The following is a 10,328-nucleotide window of genomic DNA, read 5'->3' on the forward strand; positions in this document are numbered from 1 at the left end:
CCAGAACATCGAGTCGATCCAGATCCAGTTAAAATGATGGACACAGCTGAAAACAAAACACAGAGATGATATGAAGAGGACCAAACATAGAATTATTTCAGTTTCCAGCCATAGATTCCAAGTTATAGCAGAACGGTAAACTGAAAGGTGTAATACTGTCAGTCCACACAGCTTGAACCCTAATAAAACAGTCTATAAAAAGTCCAATGGATTCACTCCTGACCTACAAAGACATTCAGCTCCAAAATTTGTATTATGACAAAGTTTGTGAGGACTGCAGAACATCCACATTAAGAAAGTTGAAACAGGAGACTTTGTTTGAATTGTTTCAATTACAAGACCTGAAAAGAACTAAGAAAACTTCAAGTTGCAGACTTTATCAAATCTTTCAGGGGTATGGTCTCCCTTAAACACACACACACTTACACGCACATACAGATGTCAGGCTGACTTTCCCTCTGAAAATATCTTCCATGTCCCGCTCATAAATGTTCATTTGAAACTATTAAAATGTTCCTTTAAGATATTTAAAATGAAATCTGTCATCTTGTAAGTTATTTAAAGAGTAATGTATAGCTCTCTGGATCTGAACCGCGTTTATAGAGAAAGATGCAAACGTTTTACCATTCAAATACTCAACAGTTTGGTTCTTGCACAGATGACTTTGACGTTTCACACTGAATTTCATTAGAAAACACACTAATAAGTGGAAGATGGAAGTCTAAAAAAAGGTTGTTTTTACAGTGTTTAACATTCATCTGATGATCAAAAGAATATCTCACCTGAACAGATGACAGCAGCATCCTGACCATGTTCACATCTGTTTGAACCAAATCCACTGTGTTGACACTCAGTTAGAGAACTTTCATTTCCTGAACAGGTCACATTGTCAAGCCAGATCTGTCCAGTTCCTGCACCAAAGTGAACTGATTGAGGAACTTCCAGTGCCGACCCACAGTTTAACTGTCTGCAAACCACCTGAGCATCATTTAAGTCCCAGCCATCATCACAGACTGTTCCCCAGCTGTTACTGTGATAAACTTCAACTCTCCCAGAACATTGACTTGATCCAGATCCAGTTAATCTGATTGGACCTTTTAATGAAAAACATATGACACAAACAATGTTTTAATATATGTCCCTTAAAGAAAACAAAGATACATATCACACAAAAATACATTAACATGCAGTATGTTCCATGTCAAAAAGTGATGTCACCTGAACAGATGACACCAGCATCATAATAATGTATATAGTAGTAGTTATAGTAGTAGTAGTAGTTGTAGTAGGAGTTTCCCCATTCAGAGTGTTGACATTCAGTTAGAGAACTTTCATTTCCTGAACAGCTCACACCACTGAGCCAAATCTGTCCAGTTCCTGCACCAAAGTAAGCTGTTCGAGGAGCTTGTAGTGCAGACCCACAGTTTAACTGTCTGCAAACCACCTCAGCATCATTTAGGTCCCAGTTATAATCAGAGACTGTTCCCCAGACGTTATTGTGAAAGATTTCAACTCTGCCAGAACATCGGCTCGATCCAGAACCAGCCAACCTGATCAGATCTAAAAGGCAAAGAACATGAAAAATACATTAATGTATTCTTCAAAAATGCAGTACACAAACAAAAGAGGCTTACTTGCAATTAATCTGATCACACCTTGTATGTAAAAGATATAACACAAACTATATTTCAATATACATCCCTTAAAGAAAATATAGATGCATAACAGTCAAAAACACAGTGACATGCAGTATTAGGGCTTGGTATTACAATTGATTTCTACAATTCATTCGATACCGATTCGATTCAATTTTGACTCATATAGTCAGAAATATTATAATTATCATGATCATTTATCAGTACATAACCATATTTTTATATCTATGTATAAAAATAAAGCTGACACGCATGAAACTTCGTCAGAGGTGTAAACATCACAGCAGATGTGTCATGGTACTGGGTCGCGGAACCCGTGCTTTGTGTTTATTGGTGAACTGACAGTTCAGATTATTATTAGGATTTATGGTTCTCTGGTTATGGTACATCCAGTCCCTGGATTGTGGTTTCTGTTTTTTATCATCTCTGTGCTTCAGGTTCCTATGTTTCCACATCTTAGTGTCTAGTCTGCAACTTAGTACTTTGTCTGAGTTTCCTTTTTTACTTTGGTAGTCCTTGTCCCATGTTTATGGTTTCAGTTCTGCAGTTCTGTTATCCCAGCTATGATTCCCTCCTATCTCTGATACTCTGATTACACCAGCCCTGTGTTTTTCCCTGCCCGCTGTCGTTCCTCAGTCATCATGTTTTGTCAGTGTCAGAGTCCTGGGTCTCCTGACCCAGCGTTTTTAGTTCTTTGTGATTTTTGTATTATTGTACTTGTGTGTGATTTATTCTAGGGTTTCTAGTTTTGATCCCTTGCCCTTCATGTCTCTCTGTGTCCCCTCTGTTCTGTGTAAGTCTGTGTCTGCATATTTGAGTTTCCCTCTGTGTCTTTCTGTTCATCGAGTTTTTTTTTAACTTTCTGAACTCATTATTTTTTAAGGAAACTAAAATTACACCGTAGCACCAAAAAAGGTTAAATTTAGAAGATTGCACACCAAGTCACAGGCTGTATTAGAAAATGTAACTGATGGTGGCATTTCTGTCTTGTTATCAAATATGTAAAAAAAAAAAAACAATCAAACATGAAACTTGATGATTTTGTAAATTGTAACAAAATGCTTTTTTTTGCTCACCTGGCAGCTGTGCGTGACAACCTGAAAAGTGGAAAAAGACAAACCCAGTTTAGAGCAGAAGATGTTTTGCACTTGTGAGAAAGAAAATAGGTGAAACTTAACATTAAAGTCTTTTCTTCATAATTCTTAAATTAAAATATTTTTCACAAAAAATCAAAATCCGACAAACTCCATTTAATTTTAAACTGCTACCCTGTCATATCTGATAGGAATTTGGCACCCATAGTTTTTCTCACCACCCAGCACAAAAAAATTGTACTTAATAATATATTATTTAATAACTGATTAAACTCTTGAATACTGTTGAGATTAAATTATTTGAAGTACCTCAATTCTATGCTTTGGATTAACTAAAATTCCATATAACCATATAGTGTAGTATTAAGTGAACACAGCCCTGAAAAATAAAGGCATTAGACTACGTGTCCTTGGGGGGTAGATTCTCGATTGAAATCAGCCTGTATGAGAGTGGGCCCGAGTTCTTTTGCTGGTTGGATTCCGAGCTGAGATAGCTCATTGTAGTGCCTAGAGACTGTGTGGGTCAATTTTGGGTTAGTAAATTAGGCTTAAAGTTGAACCTTGCGTCTAAAACTGTGTGTTTGGGTGTGTGCAGAGTGAGACGTGCTCTACAATAGTGTGTGAGTACTACAATAGTGCGGAGCAAGAGAATTTTGTTAACAACTGCAGGTTGATGTCTGCTGGCCATAAAGTGTAAAATTGACTGTGACCGTTTAGATTAAAAGGACTTTAAGAGTCTCATATGTTGTAACCTGTCTCACAGGAAAGTGAGTTATTTTGTGTTGTCAAATAGCAGCTGCGTTGAGAAAAGAGGCGGGTTGGATTGGCATAGTAGATCTCCACAGCTGTGTGTGTGTGTGTGTGTGGAATAGAATGTGACAGGTATCATGTCACATTCTAGGAGAGGAGAAGTGTTTCTCAGAGTGGAGTGAGCCAGACTGACAGAAGGAGGAAGAGCAAACTCAGAGGGGAGGAGCTGAGTGTGAGGTGGAACCAAGGAGGAGCTAGGAGAAGCAGTCTGTGTGACTGCAGGGGAAAAGTGCCTAAAACAGAGAGTCAAGAGCAAAAAAAAAAAAGGGGGCTCATTATGATTATTATGAATTATGCACAAACGCTGAAGCAGAACAGGATGAATTGGAAAAATATTTAAATTAGCAACAAAGAGAAATGTGTTTCAAGAGTGTCAAATAACGAGGGATGAAATATTAAATAAATCTCTTAGTGTGTTAATACAGGTGACTACGGACCTGGATCAACCCCCTCCATGAGCACATCGGCCAGAACATAATGATAGATATAATAATTGGAACCACAACGAGGCCATGTTTTGGCTGAAAATTCACAGCTTCACCTTCATGTATATGTTATTCTGAAAAGAAGCTTCAAGGACGGTCAATCTCTCCCTGAAGACAAAGGGCAGCTTCAGAGCAAAAGCATCAACGTTAAGAGTCAACACCAAGTGAACAGATAACAGCGCTGCCCTAAAACTTCAAAGGGTTCAGCAGCATGTACAAATACTATTGCAGATGGAAGCATGCGTTCTTGATCACAGGCTGAGAGGATCACCTGCAACATCATTGTGTGTGAATGATGAGTCTGAGTGTGCGCTCTGAGTCTCACATTTGAAATGGCTAAGGAAGAAAATAGTGAAAGACATAAGACAAAGCTGAAGAGGAACGGCTAAACACCAAGTTTAGGTGGAGTTTATTTTCGTTGTGCTGACTTTTTACAGTCAGTTACAGTAACTTGTACTGCGTACTAGCTAGCATGACAGAGTTTCTATACAGCTGGGTGGGTGCTATGATGTTACTGATAGTGAACTTTATTTTATTAATAAGGTTAGCTAGTAGAGTTGCCAACCGTCCCGTAAAAAACGAAATTGTCCTGTATTCAGAGAAAATATTACGCATTTCTTATTGAGGTGAAAACGAACAAATATTGTCCCGTAGTTCAGCTAGAATGGAAAAAGACACAAAGCTGGATGTCTGTGAAGGTTCTCAGTCATCCAGGTCATCGTAGTCAAAGGAGCTTGCAAAGAAAAGCGTCTGGACACCTCTCATCCGAGAAGCTTCTTCAGTTCTAAGGTCAAATGGTGGAGAGTCCCAGATTTAAACCTAGTGGGAGTAACCCCCCACAGAGGGACAAAAGGACCCCCTGATGATCCTCTAATCGCCTGAGCCAAGGTGTGAAACTGGGTGTGGGTCCCAATCAGCCAGAGTTTCGGGTGTGCCCAGGATGTGAGTGGGCGTTAAGGCGTCTGGGAAGGGATCTCAAAACTGGATTATAGATGGCAGAGAGTTGGTGTCGTAAACCCCCGCCTCTGTTCAAAGATGGTCGCTCACAGTGGACATAGATGGCTTCTTTCACTCCTCTAAGGTGGGGCCAGGTTTCACAATGAACACACCCGAAACTCTGGCTGATTTTTATCTGATATAAAATGTATAGAAATCATACATATACCAACAAGACTGTACATCACTGTCACAACAGCGTTTGTTTTCATTCAAAGGCTTTATGGCTTTTCCTATAATACATGGTGGGCCGGTCTCTAGTCAAAATGCCCGGTTTTTTGTCCCAGTCCAGCCCTGGGTGGAACTATGCCAGCTGACCCCATACTCTCCAGAATTGTGGAGCACTTGTGGGCAACCAGTAAATATGATGTGGGGAAAATGAACAGAGGTAGTGACTCTCAAGTCTCAGTTCAGACCAGTTAAGCATCAGCAATTAAATAAAGCAAGGAGCAGTGACAATAGCACTGCCTGTTATGGTAGCGAGAGTTCTAGACCCTACATCATATTGTCTTATTAGGAGTGGAAGGTTTTATGGTTCATTTGGTGAGAGGAAAATAGTTTACGTTTGGGCGTGTCCTGAAATAGGCTTAATAGTTTATATATAACAGTGCACTTAGAAGGACCTGTCAGGCATCATTCCTCTTGTCTTGTTGATAATTGAATAATCATCTCTCTTTCTCTTTCTCTCTCTCTTTCTCTTTTAAGCAGGCTTGCGAGATTGGAATTAACAGTGCTGTAAAACATTTTCTTGAGAGCAAATATAAGGTGAGCTTCTCCAAATTACAATGGGCTTTGGAGAAAGTTATCTATGTGGGACGCGATTAGATGGTAAGTCCCTGCCTAAAAGGATTGCAGCGAGTCAGTCCAGTCCAAAATCATAAAGAATTGTTTTTTTCTTTTAAAACTGATGACATCATCTTGCTGTTAATGGATACGCGAAGATTTTGTGCGTGAGACTCCATTATCAGCAATACCTGTTATGGATGCGTGTCAATGAATGCGTGTGACTGGACTGAAGATGTGGACTAAAGTTTTGACAGACTTGAAAATTGAGGTTAAAGACTGGACTTATTTTAGGATTAGTAATTTCCAATGCCTAATTCACCCTAGTGGTAAAAAGAGTGTATTTAGGTGTGTTTTCAGTAGGAGCAGGAGGACGAGAGACCAGGGGAAAACTGTAGCTTCTCATGAGTGTGTGGAACTGCAGACTTAACCCTTTGGCTGCTAATTTTGAGTTATTGATTTTTACATGAAGAGAACTGTGTTTTATTGGCTGTGGGTATCAAATTGTATTGTTGGGAGATGCCAAATGCTACAGTGAAGAAAACGTTTGACATCGCTCACGTGACATTTGTGTATATATGTATAAACATTTTAATAATTCAATAATAATTATCACTTAAGTTATAATTTATGGTTGTTTTAGGTCAGTCTGTCAAGTATTGTAATAATAATTATCTTAATAATATTCTGATGGCCTCAGGTCGACAATTATTTTATTTTATAAATTATGCATTTGTTAATAAAAACTTGTAATTGTGACAGATTTACAGTGAGCTCATTCTCACTCTCTTGTCAAAGTGTTTCACAGACAAAGTGTGCTTTGTCCTTGGTACTGTGACACTCCAAAGGTGAGACTTGTCTGATCACTAACATATCCCATGGAGATATTTACAGCAGCATTTACAAAGAGAAAAAGTTATTTAGATTTTTGAATTGCCAAAAGAATTTGTACCACCTCCAGGTTTACTGTTGGATCATACACCAGCGCCAGGACCATAAATCATTTGTGATAATAACAGTATTACAAACGTCAGTTTTATTATTGTGATAGCTATCCAAAAAAATCATTAACCATATTACAAATACCATGTTCAATTATACCATAACACAACATGTTAATAGTTAATCAACAAATTGTTAACAGGATAATAAAATAAAAAAATCTTCCCAAGTTTAATTAGGAATTAAGTAAACTAGAAATTTTATTAAATCTGCACTGCTAGTGATCACTTGTCAGTATGAACACTGCAAAATATAACCTGCACAGCTAACAAAACATACTAACCTGAAATCCTAAAGTAGTAAAGGAGAAACTGGCTAAACTGAGTCAAACACATATTATATTCTCAGATGTCTTCTCAGTGTGAACATTTGCATATGGTTTCAGATTTTAAACAGTCAATGAGTTTAACTAATTTACTTTTATAACATTATAATGTTAGACGATGATGATGATGATTATTATTATTATTATGACGGTATTAGAATAGTTAGAATAGTTTAGAATAGTTAACATTTATACTTTTAATTAATTCTAATTAAACTAGTTAATGAGAAAGAAATAAGTGAAGAAAAATCCTCACCTTTGCAAAAGAGTATGATCATCAAATTAAACCAGCACACAAGCTGTTGCAGAGCCATTGCCGACTACACCTCTTTCACATTGTCTTAGACTTTAAATCCCTAGAAAACTTGCTCCGCCCATGGCGACATTCTTTACTCCTAAACCATTATTAGCGTCTTGAGAAAAAGGTCAAACACAATGGTCTTGGTACCTGTATAGTCTGGTGAAAAAATGCATTCACTGTGATGTTGTGTAGCCAGTTGGACCACATTTCTACACAAAGCTCCTCAACGGACTGTAGTCTTTAAAATTATGATTCAGAAATGATTGTTTTTACTATTGTTGATGTTGTTTTGTTTTTTAAAGCAGGTTTGGCTTTTGTTTTATTGTCAGTAGTATTGCCAACTTGTATTTGGTAGTCATGGTCCCAGCACTTCCTGGGGTCCACTCCCCAATCTTAATTTCGTGTATTGCTCTCTCTTTTCTGGGGTAGTTATGGGCTGGCTGTTCTTGCTGCATGGAGCTGCCTGCTGCTAGAGATTCTAGTTTTTCCAGCCTATAGCTGTTATACCTGTTTCTTGCCTCCTTAGGACTGGATGATAAAACAATAAAGATAATATTCCAGAAAGAACTTTTTCTCAATAAAAATATGAGACACGGTTTAAAAAGTCCATAGAACACAGTCTATACATATTTTTGACAGAAACCAAGACAGACCAGCAACAGCAGGTGTTGTGCCAAAAGATGATTTCCGGTATATAAAACTATTGTGACTTATTGGACTATGATCTGTGAAACATATACCAAACATATCTCTCATTATATGATTAAAATGTCTTTTAAGAGCGCCCTGGTCATGAGAGCAGCAGAAATAAGCAACAATTATAACAGTTATATAAAGATATTTTCAGTGGCCAAAAACGACTAAGGCAGAAGCAAAAAGACACTTGCAAATGCATTATTCCTTTATTTTATATATAAACTCTTCAAAAATTCTGTTCACTACAGTCTACTTACCAATATAAGGAAAGATATGACACATAAGGAAATTATAGTAACTTATTGGCCAAAGTTTGATACGCAAGAAAACCCTGCATGTAAAAAAAACAAAAAAAACCACAAAAAAGACAAACATACCAACCCCCACTTTATGTTATGCCCAGTTTAGGGAGACAGGAGAGCAACATAAGAGTTTAAAAAAAGTGCCTCCACTTTGGTTCCCAAAGCCAGAAACTTAAAAGCCCATTCACAGATAGAGGTGATGTTGATTAGTACACTATTTATACCAAAACTGAAAGCATAATCTCCAGGGTGAACCAAAGTCAAAACAACAAACAAAAAAAGCTATTCAAAAGAAGTGCTATAAACCCTATGTCAAAACAAAGACAAGCAAAAGACAAGCACTATCCCCATACACAGGAAATCATTCCTGGCTGTGGCATCTCTCTGTACAACTCATCCATCTAATACATTGTAAACGCTGCAATAGTTACATCCTTTTGCGCACACTCCTTTCTTACTTGGTAGTAAGTAAGTAAGTAAGTGTTCGGTATCCAAGCAAGATGGCAGCGTGCACAGATGCAGCGTCTCACTGCTCTGCATATAGTGTACTTTGTTTTTTACTTTTTCTACGTGCATATGTGTGGCTGCATGTGCCACGGTTCTGGGTCATTTTGACCCAGCATTTTCAGTTCTTATATTACTTTGTCAAGATTACAGCGTCAAGTCTGCATGTTCCCAGTCTTATGTCTCCTGGTTTGGGTCTTCTTCTCCTGCCCTCACAGAGCACACCATGACAGAACGACGTGACCACCAAATAACAACCCTAAACTAAAAACACAAAGCTACTAACAAACACTTGGAACTGGAAGACATAAGACTGGGACCATGTAGGCAAAACACATAGCTTGTTGAGGGTACGATGCGACAGAGCACAGGAAAACGCAGGGCACAGGGAAGTGAACAGGGAATGAGAAGCAGGAGGGAGACACAGCTGGGAGAGTTAGGGCTAACAAGACACTGGGAGCAAAGCTAGACACACTGACATGAGACAACCCTTCACAATAAAACAGGAAACAAGAAACAGATGCAGACTTGACACTGAACCTATACTAAACACGAGACACAACCTAAGAACTAATCCCTCACTAAGAATAACAGAAACATAGAATACTAATAAACAAAGCATAACAAAAGCATCAGGATACAAACCATAATACAAAGTAATATAAGAACTGAAAATGCTGGGTCAAAATGACCCAGAACCGTGACAGTATCTGTCTTTTATTATTATACATTGAGTAGAGTCCACTTACGTCAGGACCTTCTGAGTTTGGGATTACGCTGTGCGAGAAACATTACGTCGGACTACCACCATTTTTTTTTCACCTGTCCTGTTTGGTTCTTTTGCCATCAGAATTATTGTCTAAAGGCAAAGAAAGATGCCCAATGGATTTGCTTTACCAAACGGACCGTCAGCCTTGCCGTATTGGTCTATTTGATTCACCTTTGCTGTTATTGTTTATTTTATTTTATTTTCACTTGCTAAACACGGGACAGACTTGACCGGGGAAAAGAAAAGAGAGAAAGAAAGAGGGAAAGAAAAACAGCGGGGAAGAGGAACAGTGATAAAGGGCAAAAAACAAAAACCAACAAAACAAACAGACAAAAAATACATACATCAATCACCTGGATCACCTGTTGAGAAAGAAAAAAGAGAAAACAAACAAAAAATAGAGAGCAATATAATAAACAACATCATCGCGATGATCTATGGTTACAAATGATCTTCTATATATATATAGATCATATATATATAAATCTTATAAAGTTTGTATCTGTCTTGTGTGAAACTTGTATGAAAAGCATATAAGAGTGAAAACAGATATAAGATCCCTTGAAAAATTATATAATGAAACTTGTATGTTTTGGATACTTACTA

General features: G+C 37.8%; 1 long non-coding RNA gene across 1 annotated transcript; it reads right to left on the reverse strand.

Moving 5' to 3' along the window:
- On the reverse strand, positions 1-1,259 carry LOC102196253 (uncharacterized). Its single transcript, XR_312493.1, has 3 exons — positions 1,219-1,259; positions 783-1,094; positions 1-46 (listed from the first exon to the last, which is right to left on the reverse strand). It is a non-coding gene; the product is annotated as an uncharacterized LOC102196253 (long non-coding RNA).
- Between the last annotated feature and the right edge of the window lie 9,069 nt (positions 1,260-10,328).

Source organism: Pundamilia nyererei, unplaced genomic scaffold (assembly GCF_000239375.1).
Source record: "Pundamilia nyererei isolate P.nyererei 1_Seehausen unplaced genomic scaffold, PunNye1.0 scaffold00971, whole genome shotgun sequence".
NCBI classification, from domain to species: domain Eukaryota; kingdom Metazoa; phylum Chordata; class Actinopteri; order Cichliformes; family Cichlidae; genus Pundamilia; species Pundamilia nyererei.